The sequence below is a fragment of the Cetorhinus maximus genome, chromosome 3 (genome assembly GCF_964194155.1).
Source record: "Cetorhinus maximus chromosome 3, sCetMax3.hap1.1, whole genome shotgun sequence".
Lineage (NCBI taxonomy): Eukaryota > Metazoa > Chordata > Chondrichthyes > Lamniformes > Cetorhinidae > Cetorhinus > Cetorhinus maximus.
The window spans coordinates 5644038-5667640 of record NC_135881.1 but is presented as its reverse complement, the minus strand read 5'-3'; the positions used below and the strand labels follow the sequence as shown (position 1 = coordinate 5667640).

General features: G+C 44.8%; 1 protein-coding gene across 1 annotated transcript in view; it reads right to left on the bottom strand.

The window, feature by feature from the left end:
- Positions 1-5671, bottom strand: part of fbxl6 (F-box and leucine-rich repeat protein 6) — an 84835-nt gene extending 79164 nt beyond the window's left edge. The window contains exon 1 of the mRNA XM_078536216.1: positions 5550-5671. The gene's annotated coding sequence lies outside the window, so the exon portion shown is untranslated. The remainder of the gene's footprint in view (positions 1-5549) is intronic.
- Positions 5672-23603: the final 17932 nt, after the last annotated feature.

Here is a 23603-nt window from a genome sequence, read left to right as displayed (position 1 = left end):
AAGCCGTGGTGTGCTCCTCGTGCTCCATGTGGGAAGCTGGGGACATTTCCAGTGCCCGGGACCAGCATGTGTGCAGGAAGTGTGTCCAGCTGCAGCTCCTGGAAGCTCCGGTTTCAGAGCTGAAACAGCGGCTGGGGACACTCTGGAGCATCCGCGAGTCTGAGAGCATCGTGGATAGCACGTTTAGAGAGGTGGTCACACCGCAGATGAAGGGACTTGAGGAAGGAAGGGAATGGGTGACCACCAGGCAGTCCAAGAGAAACAGGCAGGTAGTTCAGTAGTCCCCTGGGGTCCCGCTCGCAAATCGGTATTCCGTTTTGGAGGCTGATAAGGGCGCTGGTTCCTCCAGGGAGTGCAGACAGAGCCAAGCTTCTGGCACCACAAGCAGCCTGTCTGTACAGGAGGGGAGGAAGAGCAATAATAATAGGGGGTTCTATAGTCAGGGGAACAGATAGGCGCTACTGTGGCCATCAACATGACTCCAGGATGGTGTGCTGCCTCACTAGTGCCAGGGTCCGGGGTGTCACTGAACGGCTGCAGGGCATCCTGAAGGGAGAGGGTGATAAGGCAGAGGTCATGGTACATGTTGGTACCAATGACATAGGTAGAAAGAGGGATGAGGTCTTGCATTAAGAATTCAGGGAGTTGGGCAGGAGACTAAAAAGCAAGACCTCTCGGGTTGTAATCTCTGGATTACTCCCAGTGCCACGTGCTAGCGAGCTCAGAAATAGGAGAATAGCGCAAATGAATACGTGGCTTAAGAGTTGGTGCAGGAGGGAGTGTTTTAGATTCCTGGATCACTGGGACCGTTTCTGGGGAAGGTGGGACGGTCTACATTTGAACCAGAGCGAGACTAACATCCTTGCGGGCGGGTTTGCTAGTGCTGTTGGGAGGAATTTAAACAGGGGGAGGGGACACAGAATGTTAGCAGAATAGGGACACATCATAATACAGTAAAACAATCAAATCAGAGGGAGTACAGCTGCATTAAGCTTCAAGGGAGTAAGGCAAGGCTGGATGGCCTCTGCTTTAATGCCAGGAGTATTACAGGTAAAACGGATGAGTTAAGGGTGAGGATTGACACGTGGAATTGTGATATAGTAGCCATCACAGAGACATGGTTGAAGGAGGGGCAGGATTGGCAGCTTAACATTCCGGGATATAGAATCTTCAGGCAAGACAGGGGAGGGGGTAAAAGAGGAGGAGGCAAAAGAGGAGGAGGCGTTGCATTATTAGTTAAGGAGTCAGTTACTGCAGTAAGGAGAGATGATATCTTGGAGGGGGCATCGAATGGAGCTTTGTGGGTAGAGCTTAGGAATTAAAAAGGGGCAGTGACATTGTTAGGTGTTTATTATAGACCCCCAGATAGTCAGCGGGAAATTAAGGAGCAAACATGTGCACAATTTGTGGAGGTGTGTAAAAACAATAACAATAGGGTAATGATATTCGGTGATTTCAACTTTCCCAACATTAATTGAGATAGACATAGTGTTAAGGGCTTGGATGGAGTGGATTTCTTGAAATGTATACAGGAGAACTGTTTAGGTCAATATGTAGAGGGTCCAAAAAGGGACGGTGCAGTGCTGGACCTAATTCTCTGGAATTAACCGGACAGCTGGCTGAGGTGGTGGTGGGCGAGCATTTTAGTGATAGCGACCACAACATGGTACGGTTTGTTTGTTATGGACAAAGAAATCGACAAATTGCAAAAAAATGTTTTGGATTGGGGGAGAGTGGATTTTAGTAAAATAAGGCAGGATCTGGCCAAGGTAGACTGGGAACAGCTACTTGTGGGGAAATCTACAGAGGAATAGTGGGGGTGTTCAGAAAGGAAATGTGGAGAGTACAAGCTCAATATGTTCCCTGTAGGGTGATAGGAAGGAGTAACAAGCCCAGAGAATCATGGATGACCAGAGATATTCAGGATACGATGAGAAGGAAAAGAGAGGCTTTTAGCAGGTACAAGGGAAGCAAATCAGCAGAGGCATTAGTGGAGTACAGAAAGTGCAGGGTGGAGCTTAAGAAAGCAATTAGGGGAGCAAAGAGGGGACATGAGAAAGCTCTGGCTGGTAAAAGTAGGGAAAATCCCAAGGTATTCTATAAGTATATCAATGGGAAGAGGATAACCAGGAAAAGAGTAGGACCCATAAGGGACGAAGGGGGCAATCTAAGGGTGGAGCCAGAGGACATTGCTAGAGTGTTGAATAATTACTTTACATCTGTCTTCACCCAAGATGATGAAGGTATGGAACTTGGGGAGCGAGACTGTGAGGTTTTTGAGCAAATTGATATAGGGAGTGACAAGGTATTGGAGGTGTTGGCAGGCTTATAAGTGGACAAATCTCCAGGTCCAGTTGATTTGTGTCCCAGACTGCTGAGGGAGGCAAGGGAGGAGATCGCAGGGGCTCTGACCCAAATTTTTAATTCCACAGGGGAGGTGCCAGAGGACTGGAGAACAGCTAATGTGGTTCCGCTATTTAAGAAGGGTTGTAGAGATAAGCCAGGGAACTACAGGCCAGTGAGTCTCACGTCATTGGTAGGGAAGCTATTGGAGAAAATTCTGAAGGAGAGAATCTATCTCCACTTGGAGAGGCAAGGTTTGATCAGGGATAGTCAGCATGGCTTTTTCAGAGGGAGGTCATGCCTAACAAATTTGATTGAATTTTTTGAGGAGGTGACCAGGTGTGTAGATGAGGGTAGTGCAGTTGATGTAGTTTATATGGATTTTAGCAAAGCCTTTGACAAGGTCCCACATGGGAGACTTATAAAGAAGGCAAATGCACATGGGATACAGGGTAATTTGATAAGGTGGATTCAAAATTGGCTTAGTTGTAGGAGGCAGAGGGTGATGACAGAAGGATGCTTTAGTGACTGGAAGCCAGTGTCCAGTGGCGTACCACAGGGATCTGTGCTCAGTCTCCTATTGTTTGTCATTTATATAAACGACATAGATGACTATGTGGGGGGTAGGATTAGTAAGTTTGCGGATGACACAAAGATTGGCGGGTGGTTAACAGTGAGGTTGAGTGTCTTGGGCTACAGGAAGATATAGACGAGATGGTCAAATGGGCAGATAAGTGGCAGATGGAATTTAACCCTGAAAAGTGTAAGGTGATACACTTTGGAAGGAGTAATTTGACAAAGACGTATTCAATGAATGGCATGACACTAGGAAGTTTTGAGGAACAAAGGGACCTTGGTGTGTGTGTCCATTGATCTCTGAAGGCAGAGGGGCAAATTAGAGTGGTGGTGAAAAGGGCATATATTGCCTTTATCAATTAAGGCATAGATTACAAAAGTAGGGAGGTCATGTTGGAGTTGTATAGAACCTTGGTGAGGCCACAGCTGGAGTACTGTGTGCCGTTCTGGTCGCCACATTATAGGAAGGATGTGATTGCACTGGAGGGGGTGCAGAGGAGATTCACCAGGATGTTGCCTGGGATGAAACATTTAAGTTATGAAGAGAAGTTGGATAGACTTGGGTTGTTTTCGTTGGAGCAGAGAAGACTGAGGGAAAACCTGATCGAGATGTACAAGATTATGAGGGACATGGACAGGGTGGATGGGGAGCAGCTGTTCCCCTTAGTTGAAGGGTCAGTCAAAAGGAGGCATAAGTTCAAGGTGAGGAGCAGGAGGTTTAGGGGGATGTGAGGAAAAACATTTTTACGCAGAGGGTGGTGATGGTTTGGAATGCACTGCCTGGGAGGGTGGGGGAGGCGGGTTGCCTCACATCCTTTAAAAAAATACCTGGATGAGCACTTGGCACGTTATAACATTCAAGGCTATGGGCCAAGTCCTGGTAAATGGGATTAGGTAGGTAAGCCAGGTGTTTCTCACGTGTTGGTGCAGACTCGATGGGCCAAAGGGCCTCTTCTGCACTGTGTGATTCTGTGACAACTATTTACAACTTGATATCTATGATATCTTCCTGGGACTTTGGGAGATTCTGGGTCTTTTCATGGTTTCTTCAGAGACTGTGGTCATTGTCCCCAAGTGTAAATATCTGTCACCTTCTTCTCAGTAAAACAATCCAAGCGCTCCTTTTATCTCTAACAATCAAAGTACCCAGGCTTGCTTTCAAGCAGACTCCAGAACAGGTCACATGACCTCCTTCACTTGCCCTACATTTTAAAGCTACAGTCCCAAAATATAATCATACAAACCAAAAGATACAGTCCTAAAACATAGTAATCTTATAAACCTCACAATCGTAACACAGCACCTTCCAACCCATGACCTCTACTATCTAGAGGAACAAGAGAATCGATACATGACAACACCACCCACAAGCCACACCCCATCCTGACTTGGAACTTCATCACTGGTCCTTCAATTTCACTGGGCTAAAATCCTGGAACTCCCTCCCTAACAGCACGGTGGGTGTACTCCCATCACAGGGACTGCAGCGGTTCAAGAAGGCAGCTCACCCATCACCCTCTTGGAGGCAATTAGGGATGGGCGATCAATGCTGGCTTCTCTAGCAACAGTCATCCCAAGAGCATAAAAAAAAATTAAATCTTTTAAAATGGGCCAAATGGCCGACCTCATCTGTAATGATTTTCTGAAACTTGCTCTCTCCACAGCCCACATTCAGCTTGGACTACAGCTCGTTTAATCTCCTGAGGAAAAATTCTTTCAGCACTCGAATGATCCCAAAAAAAAAATCAAAAACAAGAGGTGGCCATTCAGCCCTTTAAACTTGTTTGACCATTCCCTTAGATTACGGTTGATCTACAACTCGGCCCCAACTTTCATTTGTTTCATCTCACTTGGTGCCTCCAGTCTAATAGTCACTGCCTATTCAGCAGGGTAAGGGTTACCCATTACAACTGTACAGAGTGATTGCTTATATATGGTAAGGGTTAATCCATGTATAACTACAGTCACTTGGTTCAGGGTAAGGGTTACTCTCTAACTCTACACAGTTACTGTTTATTCATCAGGCTAAGGATTACTGCCTATGTTAACTGTACAGAGTCACCAGGTCTGTTACTGTGTGTTTCTTTGTTCAGCTCTAACTCTCTGTTTTCTGTCTCTCTCTTTCTCATTGTGTCTTATTCTCTCAATCTGTCAGTCACTTTGTTTCTCTCTCCAGCTTTGTGTCTCACTTATTCTCACTCTCAATCTGTGCATTTTTTTTTCTCCCTATTTATACCTTTTCGCTTTGTTTGCAGTTCTCTCTCTCTCTCTCTCTCCAGCTCTGCCTCTTCCAGTCTCTTTCTCTCCCACTTGAACTGTTCGTATGTTCCTTTCTCCAGTTTTCTCTCTCTCCCCCTCTCTCTTTCTCTGTCTCTCATATGTGCTTCCCTCTTTGGATTTCTGTTGCCCTGTATCCAGTATCTTTTTTTCTCTGTCAAGTGCTGGGAATAGTCATTCCATAGAGCTGATAAAATTATTCTTTTGTTTCTTCATCTCTTTCTATCCATCTTTCTTCCCCGCTTTCTCTCTCCATTTCTTTATTTCTGTCCCCATCTTCCTCTCTTTGCTCTTATTTCCATATCCCTTTTTTTATTTGTTGCCACTTTCTTTCTTGAACTTGCCGTCATTACCTTAAGGATAGAATTCCTGTAGACTTCGAACCAGCCCTTCCAGTTCGTACATTGTAACCACAAACTTCCAATGATAGCCCAGCTAAAATCTGATCAACATACCAGACGTTGGCAGTCTGCATGGATTGCAGACTCAGGACTGTTGAACTCAGCTTGATAAAACACCTTGGTGACCTTTCCCCCAATCATTTCCTTGCTTAAGTACGTGATGTGCCCTGGTTTGTCTCGCTCCACAGATGAGCAAGAACTTGCATTTATATAGCACCTATAATGTAGTAAAACAGCACATGTTATATCAAAATTTAACATTGAGTCAAAGAGATATATTAGGACACTTGGTTAAAGAGGTAAGATTTAAGAAGGAAAGAGATGTGAGGAGTTTTAGGGAGGTGTTGCAGAACCTGGAGTCTGTAGGCACAGCTGCCAATGGTAGGATGAGGGGTGGCTGGTGGGAGGAGGTTGGGGTGTCAGAATTGGAGGAATGCAGAGTTCTCGGAGAGTTGGCGGGGGCTTCAGGAGGTTGCAAACATAGGGAGGGTTGAGGCCATGGATGGATTTGAGCGCAAATTTTAATTTTGGCTCCTGGTCCGGCAATGCCTCAATGTAGGTCAGCAAGTGCAAGGGCGATGGGCAAATGGGACTTGGTGAAAATTAGAAGATGGACACAGAGTTCTGGATGAGCTTGAGCTTATGGAGGGTGGAAACAGGAAACCAGGCTGGAGAGCATTGGAATGGTAAAGTCTGAAAGCACAAAAAGCATAGATGAGGGTTTCAGCAGCGAGTGAGCTGAGATAGGAGTGGAGACAGGTGATTAGGGTGCAAGTAGGTAGTCTCGGTGATGGAGGAGATATAGGGTTGGAAGTTCAACCCAGGATGAAATAGAACAGCGAGGTGGCAGACAATCTGGTTTAATCTGGGAGAGTGGCCAGAAAGGGGCTGAAATTGATGGCAAAGTTACAGAGATTTTGGGAGGGGGGGTGGAATGTGGCTCTGGGTCTTCACGATGTTTAATCACAGGAAATTTCTGCTGCTGCCTGGTTGGATGTTGGACAAGCAGCCTGACAACACAATAGGGGTCAGTTGGATGAAATGGTTTGTAATGCACAGGGCTTTGCTGTTGAGTCCCTGTTGTACTGACTGACTTGCCTACCTAATTTTATCCTTGACTCTTTACTGAGGTATGGTTTCCACTAATCACACACTAAACCTGCACCCAGTCAGTGTCAATGGGGTTTTCGGCTGACTGGTGCCAACTTTGCCTGATTCTGCCTTTCAGATGCACTATCAGGCGGGCAGCAATCGGGTGCCAGGACCTCAGCTGATTTCCCCTCTCCAAAATCTGAGGCCCTTCCTTCCATGTCAGCTGCAATCAGTTAGCTGAAGAGGGGAAGGGATGAGATTAACCAGCAACTCTAGATGCTGAAATGGGCTACACTTTAGGATCTTTCTGAGTGTATTAATTAAGATCGTTGCTGGATCAAAACCCAGGAACTCGCTATCTGACAGCACCTTGTGGACCGCAGCAGTCCAAGGGATGGGCAATAAATGCTGACTTTGTCAATGACGACCACATCCTGAGAATTATTAATAAAGAAAAGCCAAAGGGCCCTTCTTCGCACATAATTGTCTTTTGAGAGGTTTGACCTTTGCCCCTCCCATACGGTCCACTGAAGCAATTGATTTCCATTAAATTGCAGAGGGCAATTTGCTGAGTTTAATAAGTTTCTAATGTTTCAACAAAACTACCACAACCTCTATCCCAGTGAAACCTGGAGTCACACGAGGTTATGTCATTGCTCGAATGCTCTCCATTTTCCTAGCTGCGGTACTACAGCTCACCTCAGCAAATTACCCACAGGCGTGAGATAATCCGGCCAATATGGATACCACGTTCGGAGTTGGTCAAAATGAAAAAAGGGCGACCCCCCCTCCCCAAAATAGGTCTTTAAAATTAGGAAGGGGGTTTCCTATGAAGTGGGTGGACATGGGGAAGATGATTCCACTTGTGGGAGACCAAAACGCGGCAGACACATATAGGCATGCAGAAACATTGGGTGAATGGCCTCTTTCCGCACCTTAACTTTTCAATGGTTCTATGGTTTTAACCTATGCTGCCTTCAGTCCAAAACCACTCCAACCTCAGTCATGGAGCTACCGTGTGCAGATGATGCTTGTATGTGCACTCACGCAGAAACTGAGCTCCACGCCATTGTCAACGCCTTCTCCGAAGCTTATGAGAAAATGAGCATTTCACTAAACAGCCAGGAAACTAAGGTCCTCTTCCAATCAGTTCCTACAGCAAAATGCCTCCTCAGTCGATTAAGATCAATGAGGAGATCCTGGAAAATGTGGATCATTTTCGGTATCTTGGGTGTCTCTTGACAATGACAGACACAGAAAATAAATTTCATCATCGCTCTCCAATGTGCCAGCTCAGCTTTCGGCCAACTGAGGAAAAGAGTTTTTGAGGCCAGGATCTGAAAGCCAAGACTAAGGTCATGGTTTACCAGGCAGCAGTGATCTCCGCGCTCCCACATGCTTTGGAAACTTGGACAACCTACAACAGGCAGCCCAAAGCACTGGAGAAGGGTCTTCGCAAGATCCTCCAAACCAATGACAATAAAGGCAGTCCAACAGCAGCATCCTGTCCAAAGCCAACATGCCCAGCATCAAGGTGCTAATCATTCAAAACCAGATGCACTGGGCAGGACACATCATTCACGTGCCTGACACCAGACTTGCAAAGTAATTGCCCTGCTTGGAACTCAGTCGTGTCTGGAGATTCCCACGAGGACAGAGGGAACACTTTAGGGATGTCCTCGAAGCATCCCCGAAGAGATCAAACATAGCCGCCAACTCATGGGAGACACTGATTTATGACCGCCAAAATGGAGAAGGCTCTTTCAAGAAATCGTCGAACACAGAGAGACTTTGTCGGGACCATGCAAAGACGAAGTTGAGGCATTGGAGGGAGTGCACAAACCTCTAAACAGCCTATCTATCCAACCCTTCAAACACCACCTGCCCCACATGTGGCAAAGCCTGCACATCGCATATTGGACTTATCAGCCTGTCAAATCGTAGTGGAAGCAAGTCATCCACGATCTCGAAGAACTGCCTAAGAAGAAGATTCTCTGGGCACAAAGTGCAGTGGGACAGGAGGGAAGGTTCATTTGTTCGTTGGTGTCATCATCCTTCCAGAAGGTTGACTGCCATGAATCTCCATCTCTGTCTTCTCACATTCCACATCGGTCAACTGCATTCTGTCCATTTTATCCATTATCCCCTCTGGTTCCTTCTCCTACATTTTAGGTTCTTCTGATAATTGTCTGCTCTAATTATGTGACTGAAATATTGTATCTTTCTCTCTCTAACGTATAGCTCTAATTTCCCCCTTTCTCCAGCCGCTTCCAGCACTTCCTCATTATCTGTGTTGGATATATGGAACATCGGTCCATATATCCACATCTCAAATACATTATTTTTGTTTTCCTTTCATGGGATGTGGGCATTGAATACTCTAGGGTGCTTGATTCTTTGGGAGCTTGATGAACACTAACTGAGTAAGATCCTCAGGTAGAAATCCTATAAATTTTGTTGCTGAGGTCTCTCAGTACCCCAATGTTAAACATCATTCAGGACTTTCAGGTATTCTGTTGGTATCTCATCAACTCCAAGTGCTTTCCTTGATTTCATCTTTTTGATCACTGTACTGGGTTCTGTGGCTTGGTGTCAGTTTCTGTTTGATAAGCTCCTGTGAAGTGCTGTTAGAATCTTTTACTACATTAAAAGTGTTACATAAATGAATGTTGTGTTCTTGGAGTCAAGAAATCTCTAACTGAAGAGATTAAATAACTTTGTAAGTTACAAAATAGGTTAAGCCAATACATATCAATCTTTAACTTTTAGAGTGTATGGTGTTTTCTCAGTGGAATGCTCTAACTGGAGTAGAGTCATTACATAATAGACAGAGGCTATTCGGTCCATCAAGGCTATGTTGGCTCTCCGTACAGCAGTCCAATCAATCCCATCCGCCTGCTCTATCATCAGTAGTACTGCAAGTTTATTTCCCTCAAACGACTAATTTCCTTCCAAAATCATTCATCGTCTCCACTTTGACCAGTTTTGTAGGCAGCAACTTCCATTACCACTCAATGTGTAAAGAAGTTGCTTCCTCATATCCCTCATTTTGCCCAAAATGTTAAATTTATGGTAGGTTTGAAGTTGATGCAGAACTGTGAGGTGAAAGAACATTAAGACAGTAACATTCCCTCCTGATACAGAGGGTCCCACAGAACAGTAAATTTAGCTCCTCCTTGGCCTTTAGCCAATTACACTCAATCTGTGTCCTCTGGTTACTAATCCACCTGCAGGTGACAAAGAGGCTCAGAGTACCTCAGAGAGGAAAGTATGCCTCCCTTTATAAGTCACTGCTTAGGCCTCATCTGGAATATTGTGTTCAATTCACAGCATTTAGGAAGGGTGTCAAGGCCTTGGAGAGAGTATAGAAAAGATTTATTCGAATGGTAGCAGGGACTTCAGTTATGTGAAGAGACTGGAGAAGCTGGGTTATTCTTCGAAAAGCAGAGAAGGTTAAGAGATTTGATAGTGGTGTTTAAAATCATGAAAGGTTTTAATCGAGTAAAGGAGAAACTCTTTCCAGTGGCTGGAGGACACAGAATTAAGGCGATTGGCAAAAGAAATATGTTTTACACGAATTGTTGTGATCTGGAATACACTGCCTGAAAAGATAGTGGTTTTCCAAAGAAAAATGGGTAAAAACTTGAAAGGAACATTTTTTTACAGGGCCATGGGGAAAGAGCAGGGAGTGAGATTAATTTGATAGCTCGAGCAAAGAGTTAGCACAGACATCACAGGATTGTTATGGTGCAGGAGACCATTTGGCCCATTGTGTCTGTACCGGCTCTCCGAATGAGCAACTCACCTCGTTCCATTTCCCCACCTTCTCCCTGTAACCCTGCACATTCTTCCTTTTCAGATAACAACCTAATTCCATTTTGAATGCCTCAGTTGAACCTGCCTCCACCACACTCTCAGACAGTGCATTCCAGACCCTAAACACTTGCTGTGTTTATATCACTATTGCTTATTTTACTAATCACTTTGAATCCGTGCCCCCTCGTTCTTGATCCTTTCATGAGGGGAACAGTTTCTCCCTATCTACTCTGTCCAGACCCCCCCATGATTTTGACACCCTTATCAAAGCTCCTCTCGGCCTTCTTGTCTCTAAGGAAAACAGTCCCAATTACTCCAATTTATCTTCACAACTGAAGTTCCTCATCCCAGGAACCATTCTCGTGAATCTTTTCTGCACTCTTTTCCATAATGTCTTCGCATCCTTCCTAAAGTGCGGTGCCCAGAACTGGACACAATACTCCAGCTGAGGTCTAACTAGTGTTTTATAGAAGTTCAACATAACCTCCCTGCTCTTGTACTCTTTGCCCTTATTTATAAAGCCCAGGATACTGTTTGCTTTATTAACCGCTCTCTCAACCTGTCCTGCCACCTTCAATGACTAATTCACATACACGCTCAGGTCCCTTTGCTCTCGCACCCTCTTTAGAGTTGTATCCTTTATTTTATATTGTCTCTCCATGTTCTTCCTACCAAAATGAATCACTTCACATTTCTCTGCATTGTACATCATCGGCCACCTGTCCACCCATTCCACCAACTTGTCTATGTCCTTTTGAAGTTCTACACTATCCTCCTCACAGTTCACAGTGCTTCCAAGTTTCGTATCATCCGCAAACTTTGAAATTGTGCCCTGGACACCAAGGTCTAGGTCATTAGATAGCAAGGGCCCATGATGGAGCGAATGGCTCCCTCTGTGCTGCCTTTGATGACAAGGCAACATTCATGAGTTTCTTCCTTCTAATTGTAAAGTTTGTTGACATTTTTATTCCCTCTTTCTACTGTAATTCGATCCGAGATCAGTGCCCCATCCCCCCCATGTGACCTCTCATCCGCCCTAACACAGGAAGGGTGTGCCCATTATGTACTAATTCTGTAGGATTTTGCAAGTGGCTTCATCGAAGCTTCGGGGAATTTGCTCGGTGAATTGGTCTTAATTCATTTCCTGATGGTGTAATTGGCAGTTTCAGAATGACTGGTTTCCCGTTGCTTCTCGGTATCGGTGCCAGATCACCAGGGTTAACCCTTGGAGGCCCCAGCAACCCAGCAGAAACACAATTGGTGCTTTTTCAGTGAGGGGGGGGGGGGGAGAGAGAGAGAGGGGGGTGGAGAGAGAGAGAGGTGGGGGGGTGGAGAGAGAGAGAGGTGGGGGGGTGGAGAGAGAGAGAGGTGGGGGGAGGGAGAGAGAGAGGGGGGGAGAGAGAGAGAGAGAGAGAGGGGGGGGAGAGAGAGAGGGGGGAGGGGGAGAGAGAGAGGGGGGGAGGGGGGGAGAGAGAGAGGGGGGAGGGGGAGAGAGAGAGAGGGGGGGAGGGGGAGAGAGAGAGAGGGGGGGAGGGGGGGAGAGAGGGGGGGAGGGGGGGAGAGAGAGGGGGGGAGGGGGAGAGAGAGAGGGGGGGAGAGAGGGGGGGAGGGGGAGAGAGAGGGGGGGAGGGGGAGAGAGAGGGAGGGGGAGAGAGGGAGGGGGAGAGAGGGAGGGGGAGAGAGAGGGGGGGAGAGAGGGGGGGAGGGGGAGAGAGAGGGGGGGAGGGGGAGAGAGGGAGGGGGAGAGAGAGGGGGGGAGGGGGAGAGAGAGAGGGGGGGAGAGAGGGGGGGAGAGAGGGGGGGAGGGGGAGAGAGAGAGGGGGGGAGAGAGAGAGGGGGGGAGAGAGGGGGGGAGGGGGAGAGAGAGAGGGGGGGAGAGAGAGAGGGGGGGAGAGAGAGAGAGAGGGGGGGAGAGAGAGGGGGGGAGAGAGAGGGGGGGAGAGAGAGGGGGGGGAGAGAGAGGGGGGGAGAGAGAGGGGGGTAGAGAGGGGGGGAGAGAGAGGGGGGGAGAGAGAGGGGGGGCAATACGATGAAAATTTGGGAATATAGCTAACTGGAGTCGGTAACTCTGACAGTTAAAACACACAGGAGTAAATTAGGAAATACAAATCGAGAGAAGAAAGTGTTAAGGTCGGCAAGAGTACAAGAGAAGACAAAATAAATTGGGTCATTCAGATCAAGGGGGGGAGGAGAGGGGAGAATAAATTTATATAGCGCCTTTTACATCCTCAGCTTTCTAACCGATGAAATATTGCGGTATCCCAATGTATGACATTCTGGATTGGTCAGCAAGGCTTCGTCCAGATAACTTTAAAATTCGAAACAAAACGAAAGGGAAAATATCTCGCCCCCACCCCCCACCCCCCACCCCAAACCATGTGGAGATGTGGAGGGATTAGTTGATTAGTTGTGAGGGATTATATAAAGCGCTACCTAACAGCGCTCTGGGAGCATCTTCAACACGGACTACTCGGCTCAAGTAGAGGAGGACCCTGCATCTCGAACAGCAATAAATATCACCCTGACACTGTCCAGTTAAAATCGGGGCTGATTTGCGACTCCACATCCTCAGCTTGCCCCAAAGCGAGTTCCAGAGCTCATGATGTTTTTTTTTCAAAAGTGTTGTCATTTCTTCACCTAAAAAAACACTGAGCAGCAGATGAGGTTTGGAGCTTTGCATCATTTAAGAAATACTGGAATGTTGCAATGGAACTGCAAAGATTAATTTTAATGAATAGAGCAACATAAATCCCACCGATTGAAAAGCTGCTTCTTCCCACTACCCCCCCTCCCTTTTCTGTGCTATCGGTACGAAGCAACACCACCGTATCCCAATCGGTCGCTGCCACTTTAAACTATCACGGAATTGGGAGGGTTTCTTTGAGTCACAGTTGCTAAAACGCTGACTCATCGCCCGCTTGCTCGGGTTCCTTGTTCGGAGGTTCATTCACTTTTAAGTGCTGTTCCGGCACCGTAGAGATGTGACTGATGCTCAGTGAGTGGTTTATTTATTCTTCCAGCCTCCGTTTATATTGTGCTAGAATGAAGTCCTATCAAAAGGGAGCCCAGGGCTTCATTGTGAAACTGCTAACTCTCTCCCCACGTGTCTCTGATAGTCCCACTGGCGGTCCTGTGTAACTGGGCTCTTACTGTGTATTTGTGTGTGTGTGTGTGTTGTTGGGGGGTCTTTTGAAGAACGGTCCCCATGGTTACAATGCCAGTTATGCAACCCCTGAGTTTATGTAACTACCGTAATGAACCGAATGATCGTTAGCTTCAGCGGACCGTCCCAAGTCAAATGGCAGGAAAGTGTAATGGTTAAACTGGACGCTTAAAAATTAATCCATGATGATATTAAACTCCTTTCAGGCTGTTGTTTGAATCGGACAGGAGAGAAGGATGTGAAAGTCTAGTTGTACCAGAAGGAGAAGTAGATGGGCCGTGATCTCATTTATTAATCGCCTCGGTTCCTGGTTACTAGATACAGTGCTGCATTAGAAAAATCATTTAAACCCAATCAGTGTTTCTTGGCAACATACAGTACAAGAGACGCCTCCCGTTTCAGAATAAGTACGAATCAAATAAGATTCTCAAACGGATGGTGGTGGTGGGGGGGGTTCGCTAAGTATAATACCAGCAGCTTGTTGCTTTTGGCCTGTGGGTTATAGCCCCTTTGCTGGGAACAACTCGGTATCAAAGGGACGACTCTGTATCGGTTTGTGTTTGTATCCGTTTATTTCATGTCACTGCGTTCCATTCACTCCAAAGGCAACCGCACTCCTGTCATTCATGAGAAAGGGGGTGTGTGGTTGGGGGGGGGCCTGACTGGCGTTTCCATTGTCCAATTAGTGAACGAGACGCCGGAGCACCTGCTGACCAAAATCCAATCGGAAAGCGAGAGCTGGAGCGAACAACCAATCGGGAGCGAGAGGTGGGCAGGTCAGCATCACAAGGTTATTTCAGCAAGTTCTTATTGCATAGGGGGCGGTGGTGACAGCAGCAACATTATTATGACAAGCAGGCGGATTTGTGACCATGTTGGGAATGCATCCACATTATAAATAAATGCAAAACGAGGTAAAGCTTTCTTAATCGTTTATCTGACCATTTTCTTTGAAAGCAGTCAAATTGCAGTGTCATAAAAAAGTCAGCTAAAAGTTAGTGTAATATTATTTATTGTAGATTGTGGAGAGGAAGGGGGACCGGTTCAGGGATGCCTGTACTGACTGAGAGGTGCATAAACCAACTATCCTACAGCTCAAGAAGTGGAAAGTGCAAAGTTTTAAAATTCGTTCTCAGGATTGTGGGTGCCATTGGCAAGGCCATTTTTTTTTGCCCATTTCTAGTTCCCCAGTGATTTGATACAACTGAGTGGTTAGGTCAGTTGGTGTGGGATTGGAGTCAAACATTGGTCAGACTGAGTAAGGACACCAGGTTTCATTTTCTAAAGGGCATTAATGAACCAAAATGGAAATGGCCAGCAGGTCAGGCAGCAGATGTGAAGCGAGAGAAGAGACAAAGTCAATGACCTTCCACCAGAATTGGGGATGTGATAGATTTTAAGAAAGGTAGGGGGAGAGCAATTTTGACACATGGAAGTGTATGTTGGACGATCGGTGAAGCTATGCAAAGAAGAATTGAGGCTGCAGAGTTATGGTTTTTTTGAGGCATATGAAGAAGATGTCTTGGACAAGTCACACTATCAGTGAAGAGGCACTAGTAACATCTGAGACCAAAGGAACTCTGCTGACCAAGATCAGGAAGAGACGTTTGGAATTTCTTGGGAACATAATAAGAAATTATGATTTAGAAAGTCTGATGCTGATGGGAAAGATCGATGGTAAAAGAGATTGAGGTAGATGAAGAATGATTGTTTTTTTTAAGGGCCTTGACATCTGTTATGGCAGGCGGATGGTAAAAGCCAAGTTGCTCAAAACCCAAAGGGAAACTTGAAATAACTGCCACAACTGTTTTGCAATTTCTATACATTTTGAGATGCAGGCTTTGAATTCAGTAAATGAAGGCCACCAAGTCTTATAATTCTTAAAAAAAAAACTAAATTAAATCTCCCAGTTACACTTTTGTTAAGGCAACAGTAAGACACACAGATTTTAAAAGACCCAGGCAAAGAAACACGATACCCTGAACAATCCAATTCAAAGTGAGTTCCCTTAACTTCAGTTCTTTGTAGACAGTAGCTTGTGGCTTAAATGCTGGAGGCTTTTCACACTTGTTAGATCTTAGAATGCCTTCCCTTACACACAGCCTTCTCTCCTTTATCCATTTTTCTCCTTTGACTGCAAATTCCCATTATTTCACTATGGTTTTGGACTTTACCTCTCTAATAATATCTATCGTAGTACCGATTTTACCAGTAATCTTTGGGGAAAAATAAACACACTGTTTCTTAACTTCTCCGGCTAGGTGTAATATTTCACCCCTCCTTTGAAATCTTTCCTCCTCCCAACCCCTTCACAAATAGCCAGCGGTGTTGACTCAAAGAATACATGTACCCTGACTAGGCCTATCCATCTGTCAGAGAAACACATGGCCATGAATATAAAAGTCCAAGTAGAAGGAAGATCATGATTGTACCTTCAGCTATTTTATTAACCTGGAAAGAATGCATTGAACAAGAGAGTCAACCTAGGACCCAATTGTTACAGCCATGCTGTAGACCCAGTGGTTGACTCCCTCCGGTCCTTTCTCCTCAAAAGGCCAGGTGGTACACGCACTCTCCATTGCCGGCACCAATTTAATCAAGAAGAAATGACCTTTCTTAAAATGTGCTAGCAGCTTCCAATTGACATGGGAAGGGTCCACACAAGGGTAAGGATGAGAATTGAGCGGAAGTTTCATTCTAACTCAGAGCATGCAAAGCCAGACTAACTTGCAGATTTCCCTGTCCCCCACCTCGGGTTTTAATCCCCCCAGAAGAGAAATTATAACTCCTACAATTTCTTTAATAGTTGAGAGCAGTGAGTGATTTTTGAACATGCAAGCAAATAGGGCTGGATGAAAAAAAAACTTAGAGATTAAAAACTGCTTTAAAAGCCTGTGACGTGCAGAGGGATGTGTTTAACTACATGTCAATTGTGCCCAACAGTAAAGACCGGAATTATCTGTGCATGCTGTGCCTGAATTGAGTGTACGTTACCAAGGACTTGCCCTGGGGGAAGTTCACTTAGTTGATTCAAGGGATGAGGGCTTATCTTATGAGGGACGGTTGAATAGGTTGGGTCTCTACTTATTGGAGTTTTGAAGAATGAGAGGCTTAATTGAAACTTTTAAGAGCCCGAGGAGTCTTGATAGGGTGGATGTGGAGAGGGTGTTTTGTCTTGTGGGAAAATCTAGAACTAGGGGTCACTGTTTAAAAATAATGGGTCGCTCATTAAAGACAGTGGTGAGGAGAATTTTTTTCTGAGGGTAGTGAGTCTTTGGAACTTTTTCCCTCAAAAGGCGGTAGAAGCAGAGTCTTTGAATATTTTAAAGGCAGAGCTAGATGGATTCTTGATTAACAAGGGGGTGAAAGGTTATTGGGGGTGAAAGGTTAATGGGGGTTGGCAGCAATGTGGGGTTGAGGCTATATTCAGATCAGCCATGATCTCATTGAATGGCAGAGCAGGCTCGAGGGGCCAAGTGGCCTTCTCCTGCTCCTAATTTGTACGTTTGTATCTTATCTATATAAGATTCTAGGGTGGTGGGCTTGACAGGGTAGATGCTGACAGGATGTTTCTCCTCGAGGGGAAATCCAGAACTATGGAGCACAGTTTCAGAATAAGGGGTCTCCCATTTGAAGACCAAGATGAGGAGGGATTTCTTCTCCCAAAGGGCCGTTAATCTTTGGAATTCTCTACCCCAGAGAGAAGTGGAGGCTGGGTCATTGAGTGTATTCCAAGGTTGAGTTAGGCAGATTTTTGCCTATAATGGAGTCGAGGATTATGGTGGGGAGGGGGGGGTGGAGTTGAGGCTGGGATCAGATTTTATTGAATGGCGGAGCAGGTTCGAGGCACAGGATGGTCCTACTTCTCTTCTGTCCTATCTCTTATTATACCACTGAGATGATTGCACCTCATCTTAAAATGCGAGAGGGGGGACGGGGTGGTACAAGCCAAATGGCAGACCCCCTGAAATCTTCTCATAGACCCCCAAACTGGGAACTCCTGGTGCAATAATAGGTGTATATTTTTATATTTGTGTGGTTTTGTATGTATTCTGTGTAGGTAAGGGTAAGCTGTATCTGTGTGTGTCCAGGGTTAGTCAGAGGCGAGGTTGTTGGAGTCAGATTGTCTGTAGGAAGTAAGGGATAAAAGAGCAGATGTGTTTATCTTGTATTTTGTAATGAGGCCTTAGGGTTGGTTTAATTTACATGCAAACAGAGTGGATTTGAGATTAGCATTTGGGGATAAGTTTTGAAATTGACTAGTAGCTGTTGCAGTTCGAAGCAGTCTCGAAGGTAAGAACGAGCATTTGCATCTTACAGCAGACTCGTGATTAAACTGGAACAGGCATTTTATTGACCCAAAAATATTGGGGAAGTCGGAACATGAGAGGTTTTAATATTTGGGTCCTACTGAAGGCCAATCCCTGCGTGTGGAATGTGCTGGAAAAGCCTTTTTTAATTGAAGAAAAGCAACTTGAGTTTTGGCCAGGAGAATAGTTGCCCTGAGAAACAGTTTTTTTTTTAAATCTTCTCTTGGAAAAACCACATCAGCGCGGAGTTGTTCTGGGAAGTTGTGGATTGTACTTCTGTTAAAGTGAAAGTCATTTCTCGGTTTGGGTAATGTTTCCTGGATTTTATGGTCAAGAATTTGTAAGGGCTGTTGCCAAAAAGATAAGTTTTATTGCATAGTTTTGATAAAGCACTTTGGGGGTTTTGTAAGATTTTTCTAACTGTATTGTTTATCTTTGTTTAAGTTTTTTTTTCCCTATCTTTTAATAAACATTTTCAATTCTTCAAATTTTAAAAGTTATCACCGGAGCCTGGTGCTTTTATGTTCAGTAACTTTCCCTCGTTTTTACAATACAAAAATAGATTATGGTCAGATGAGGTGGGTTTCAACCTGAGATTGTTCAGCATTAACATCAGCTGTGGTCATAACACTGGTCTGATGGAGGTATGAATGGGAATAGCAGAATCATCACCAACAGCTACCAGCTGGGGGTAGAGGTTATGATCTGGAATTGTTGAACGCAATGTTGAGTCTGTAAGATGTTGTAAAATGTCTAATTGAAAGGTGAGGTGCTGTTCCTTGAGCTGATGTGGAGCTTCATTGGAACTGTGTAACAGGCTGAGGACAGGGAGGTCAGAGTGGGAGTGAAAAAGACAGAACAAAAAGAGAATTACCTGGAAAAACTCAGCAGGTCTGGCAGCATCGGTGGAGAAGAAAAGAGTTGACGTTTCGGGTCCACACGACCCTTCAAACGACCCTTTTTTTGTTTTTATCTTTGTGAAAAAGACAGGCCTGGCCTGATGTGTATTTCCAGCATTTTCTGGCTTAATTCCAGATTTCCAGCATCCACAGTATCTTGTATTGATGTGAACCGGTTAGATTTTTACAATCCAACAGCTTCATGGTCACTTTTACTGATAACCATCTTTTTTTTCAAACATGGTTTCAAACTGAATATACAATCTCAAAGTGCCTGGAAGGATTTGAACTAGTGCTCTCTGGATTGTTATTCCAGTGACATAACCATACATGACTGTATCCTTCCCGTACCCCATTTTGTGAAAGTTGGGAATGAATTTAAAAACCTGGGAAATTTTGAGACATTAACTTTTGTCACTAGCACACGTCACCTGTGTAATTTTTTATAAGAGTGTCGTGTCACCTTCAATGCAGAAATAGCCAGTAACTGAGGATGTGGCTGAGAGGATTCGCCGAATCTGACAGTTGGATAAACATCAATGGAGATACAGTAACAGTTGGGAACATTACTGAGTCTGAGAGATAGATCAGCATCAGTAAAGGTATGGTTGTTAATGGCTGAGAGGCATTACTGAGTCTCACAGCCTGATGGAAATGGTTTAATGTGCCCGTCCCTAATTGCCCTCATGAAGGTGGCGGTGAGCTGCCTTCTTGAACAGCTGCAGCCCATGTGGTGTAGGTACACCCACAGTGCTGTTAGGGAGTTCCAGGATTTTGACCCAGCGACAGTGAAGGAACAGCGATATATTTCCAAGTCAGGATGGTGAATGGCTTGGGGGGGAACTTCCAGGTGGTGGTGGTGTTCCCATGTGCCTGCTGTCCTTGTCCTTCTAGATGGTATTTGGTACATGTTATGTCTCAGATGCACATTACCCCAAAATGTTAAAACGACCAGGAAGTCTGTTTTCGATGTTCCTTGAGAGATAAATATTGGCCAGAACAAAAAGGGAGAACTCCCTTGCTCCTCTTCTAATGGTGCCATGGGGTCTTTTACATTAACCTGAGAGGACAGATAGGGCCTCTGTAGTAATTATAGTTTTGGGAAATGTAGGACTGTAGCTTTGAGAATAATCCTGTGTTGTAAGATCACGTGACCTGTTTAAACCAATGTGTTAACAGCATGGGGAACCCCTCCAGGGGAGTTTTTCTTTAGTTATGGTGTTTGATGTACACGTGTAGTTGCTGCTACTGTCTTGTAACTGAAGTTAACTGTTTCCACTAAGAAAAGATGTCAGAAGATGAACTCAATAACAAGCTAGCGATGAGGATAAATCAGATTCGGCGATGTACCTCATCCAGCGATTGTAAATATCCAAGTTCATTAAAAATAAAAGAAGATATCCTCATCCCAAATGCCACAGTTTGGCAGAATCAACCCTTTGAGCCAACCGCAGATGATTGGTCTCAATATATAGAATGTCTTGCGTTCTTCTAGCAAGCAAACAAAATCACGGGGGAGGAAAGGAGGAGAGCGATTCTCCTGTCTATTTGTGGGAGTAAGATCTGCAGTTTAATTCGAAGCTTGATGGCCCCCAGCGCCCCAGATTCGAAGACTTTCACTGAATTAGTAGACCTCATCAAGGAACATATTCAACCCAAGCCCTCAGTCACAATGCAGAGGTTCAGGTTCAGTTCACGGAATAGAGCCCCGGGGGAGACTATTGCTACCTATGTGGCAAAATTAAAACAACTAACAGAATATTGTGATTTCAGTGAAACCCTGTCTGAGGTTGTTTAGTATGTGGTGTGCAGGAAGACACTATTCAGCAAAGATTGCTTGTTGAAGTGAATCCTGATTTTAAGAAAGCGTTAGAAATAGTGCTGGTTCAAAGAGCGCAAAACCGTTCTCCTAGTCAGGTGGGAACAGTCGGTCAAAAGTGGCGTGAAAAGCCGGGACTCCCCGCTAACCAAAAAATGAGAGGAAACAGCTTAGCAACTAAATTGTTTCCAGATCGATGAAAGTTATTTTTCAATCAGTCTTCTAGCGGTTGGCAATTTAAAAATGTAGAATGTTATTTTTGTCACAGAAGTGGACACATAATGAGACGGTGCAAAGCGAGATATAAACAGGCCTCCAAACAACAAACAAAACAGCCCCATGAAGTCTATCATGTAGAAGAACCAGCAACAACCAATTCTGACATTTATTCATTATTCAACGTGAAAGTTGGGAAGACAGAGCCAGCATTTGCTACTGTGAAAGTGAATGGTAAACCATTAAAAATAGAAGTAGACACGGGTGCTTCTGACACTGTAACAGGCGAACACACTTTCAGATAGTTAAATAAAGGTGATCAACAATTAAATTTGGAACAAACATCTGCCAAGTTAAAAACGTACACAGGCGAGGAAATCCAAGTAAAAGATATCACCAGAGTAACAGTTCTTCATAGACACTGAACAGCATATCTACCAGTGACGGTATGAGAAGGTAGAAGACCAAGCCTTCTAGGTCGAAATTGGTTAAGGAAAATTAACCTTGATTGGCCAGTGAGATTTCAAAAGCAAACTGGAAAAGTTCCTGTCTTGAAACAGGAACAAGGCCAGGTACTCCAGAAAGAGCTTAGAGAGTCCAAGGACCACAACAGGATGAAAAAGGAGTGTGTAAGGATTCAACAACCTGAAGGAATGAAGACTGTCTTAAACAATGACATGGAAGAACAGCAGAAGAAACTCAGGGAGACTCTGCTGAATGACAGAATTCAAGATGAAGTGAGTGAGCTTCGCAAAGAAGAGGAAAACCCATCGAACCACCTTCACACGCTGCAAGAGTTTCGCGCCCCTGAAAAAGTGTGAAGAGAAACAGGAAGAATTTAACAAACCTCTCTGAATAAACTGGAGAACCAGTTAGCAGAGAAGGTGCAGCAATGTTCAAGTTTCCAGGAGGAAGCCAACAGGTAGAAGAAGGAGACAGAAGAGCTGAAGAATCAGCTGAATGAGGCTAAAGCGGTTTTAAAAGCATAAGCCGTAGAACTTTCCAAAGTAGATAATGAAGTCATGGGTAGCTCGACTACTGAACTAAGACAAGTTGAGATCGTGTTTGAGAGAAGTCTGGCCGACTGTGAAGTCAAAAAGAAGGCCGAGATTAAATCCTGTGGTAGAAAGAAGACACATAGAAAGAAGATGCAGAATTACTGATAAGGCACTGACTTTTTAAAAAAAATCATACTGCGTGGGATTCAGCATTGCTCAAGATCCTGATTTTGTGGATCATTCTAGAACTCTGGATCAGAGACCACCCATGACTCTGCCATTTGTTCACTTGCCACTACCAGAATTACTATACGTGAACACTGGTCAAACGCAAGTCAACACAGCGATACAGGTGGCAGCTCGCACCATTTGCTTACCCAGGAGCTCCGAATATGCCTCTATCTTTTCATATTGGCACCGTCTTCAGACAAGACTGAGCCTAATGCTTCCCAATTTGGAGGGGAAGGTTGACCAAAGTCAAGGGAACCAAAAAGCGACTCATGATTTGCATAGACATGAGTGATAATTTACTGTTGGAGAAGCAGTATATGTAAAGAACTTTGGTGGAGGACCGAAGTGGTTACCTGGTAAAGTGAGCTCTGTAACCGGACGCATGGAAGTGGAGCGCCAGATCGTTTAAGAAAAAGAGAGGGACCCCAACGAAATGATGATCCACCTGTAACCATTACTGAACCAGTGGTTCCTGTTGAAGTTACTCAACCAAGGACAGACATGCCCGATGTCTTTGTCAGAGCGGAAGACACTGAACTGCCTGTGCCTAATTAGGTACCTGATGTTAATGCGGTTCCAGAGAAACTGTTTCCTGCAAAAGAATCAGAAGCCATGGAGCTACAATGTTCCACACGGATCAGGAAATCACCTGAAAGACTGAACTTGTAATTTCATGACCTGTGTAAATATTGTAACATCATGAGATGAATATCCTTGTAAATACAAAGTGTACAGAAAAGTTAAAGGGGGAGGAATGTAGTAATTATAGTTTTGGGAAATGTAGGACTGTAGCTTTAAGAATAATCCTGTGTTGTAAGATCACGTGACCTGTGACATTAACACTGTGCCATCATATCTCCCTATATAGCACTACGATGGAGCAAGTTATTCCCCTTTCCTACGTAAGTAGTGGATAGGTTAAAGGTGTTGATAGTGTAGTAAGAGATAAACTATTTCTTCTGCAGGGAGTTCAGAACAAGTGGAAAGGCCACCTCACAATGCTGGGCTGTCCAAGAGTGATGTCAGGAGCAGTTCTCCACACATAAGCAATCTGGAATTCTATCTCCCCAAAGAGCTGTTAAGGCTACATTGATTTAAAATTTCAAAATGGAGATTGGTGGATATTAGTTAGGTAAAGAATCATAGAAGCATCGAAACTTGCTGCCCAGCAGGAGGCCATTCAGCCCATCGAGCCTGTGCCAGCTCTTTGAAAGAGCAGTGGTGGTTAGTCCCACATCTCTGCGTTGTCTGAAACCCTGTATCTCCTCATCCTCAAGTACCCATCTAACTGCCTTTTAAAATTATTCTTCTCCGTCTTTTCAGGTAAAACGTTCCAGATCTCACCAACTTCTGAGTGAAAATATTTCACCTCGTCTCCTCTCTAGATCTTTTGTCAACAATTTTGAATCCATGACACCCATAAACCACTCATCAGAGAGAATATTTTTTCCCTATTTACCCT